This window comes from Suricata suricatta, chromosome 1 (assembly GCF_006229205.1).
Source record: "Suricata suricatta isolate VVHF042 chromosome 1, meerkat_22Aug2017_6uvM2_HiC, whole genome shotgun sequence".
NCBI lineage: Eukaryota > Metazoa > Chordata > Mammalia > Carnivora > Herpestidae > Suricata > Suricata suricatta.
Genome location: NC_043700.1, coordinates 51,896,388 through 51,898,366, shown reverse-complemented (window position 1 = coordinate 51,898,366; position 1,979 = coordinate 51,896,388).

The following is a 1,979-nucleotide window of genomic DNA, read 5'->3' as shown; positions in this document are numbered from 1 at the left end:
TTTTATTTATTTATTTATTTTTAGATAATTGTTATTTAAAAGCACAGGGGCAGGGCACCTGGGTGGCTCAGTCAGTTAAGCATCCTACTATGGTTCAGGTCATGATCTCACGGTTAGTGGGTTTGAGCCCTGCATTGGGCTCTGTGGTGACAGCTCAGAGCCTGGTGCCTGTTTCAGATTCTGTGCCCCCCTCTCTCTGTTCCTTCCTGACTCACATCCTATCTCTCTTTGTCTTTCAAAAATGAATAAAATTGTTTAAAAAAAATTTAAAAGCATAGGGGAGTCTGGGTGGCTCAGTCAATTAAGTGTCTGACTTTGGCTCAGGTCATGATCTCACAATTTCTGGGTTCAAGCCCCATGTCTAAGAGTGAGGAACCTGCAGGATTCTCCCTCCCTCTCTCCTTCTTTCTCTGTCATTTCTCTCTCTGTCCCTCCCCCTACTCGTGCTTTCTCTCTCTCTCAAAATAAATAAATTTGAAAATTAAATAAAACAAAAGCACAGCTTAGTTTCCTACTCTCCATCAATTGAGACGTGATATCATCTAATCCTAGTGAGTAGGCAAATTTATTTAATGTTCTATCTTTAGACCAAAGTCTTCACAGGATGACTTTTAATATTCAGTTTTGGTACTGTGATTTCTCAGACTACTGGGAACACACTTGTTCAGATATAAGTGGAAAACCACAAGTACAATTCTTAATGCAATAATAATTAGTTCTAGGTTTGTCTCTGCCTGTTGTGGATATGGAAAAATAAGGAGTTGACTAAAGAGTTTCCCACTGATATTTGATGGAAATGAGAGAGTCATGGGTGCTTACTGATTAGAGCAAAATGGCTTTACACAAGTAAATTATGGCTCTGAGGAATGGAATTGGGAGATTATGGGGTATTTGTCTTCAAAAGCATTGGAAATGTTGGGTTGTGTCTGGCCAGTTTGATATGTGAGAAGGGGAACACATTAAGAAGGGTCTTAAAAGTCACAGTTAGGTCTTTAGCTATTACTCTTACTGAGAGGGGAAGACATGGAAATTTGTAACAATGGAGTGACACGGTTTGCTTTAGGTTTTAACAGGAGAACTCTGGCTACTGTTTCAAGAGAGGGGGGAAAGGGCAAAAGCAGAAAGACCAGTTAGGGGGCTATTGTAATAATCCAGGATGGACCAACAGTGGCTTGGATGAGGGTAGTAGCAGAGGAAGTAATAAGAGTTGGATCCACTGTATTTGGAAGGGATGTCAGGTTTGCAATAATAGGTCAGATTTCAAGTCAAAAAGAGAAGTCAAGGATGACTCCGAGTTTTGTAGTCTGGAAAATTGGAAGGATGAACTTGATTTTAACTGATTCGAACCATGCCATGAAATAACATTTGGTAATATTATCTTTATTAACTGCATATTATTATAATTTAATAATGCTTCAACTATGGAGCTTAAGGGTTATTTCTATTTCCTTACTATTATAAATAAAGCTGTGGTTAATATACTTGGAAACAAATATCTCAGTATATAACTAATATTCTTTGATATATCACATTGCCATGAACTTTTAGGGCCCTTGGTACATATTGCCATTCTGCTTCTTATACTGTGCTTTGCAAATACAACCAGTATGTTAAAATGAAAATATACATCATATATCCTCTCTGTCCCTTTATTGTTAGTAACAAATACATTTTATTTATTGAGCATTTAATATTACCAAGCATGATGTTGAGAATTTTACATCCATCATTTTATTTCACCTTCATGGTGAAAGAGAGATAGGATGTGAGTCAGGAAGGAGCAGAGAGAGGGGGGCACAGAATCTGAAACAGGCACCAGGCTCTGAGCTGTCACCACAGAGCCCAATGCAGGGCTCAAACCCACTAACCGTGAGATCATGACCTGAACCATAGTAGGATGCTTAACTGACTGAGCCACCCAGGTGCCCTGCCCCTGTGCTTTTAAATAACAATTATCTAAAAATAAATAAATAAATAAA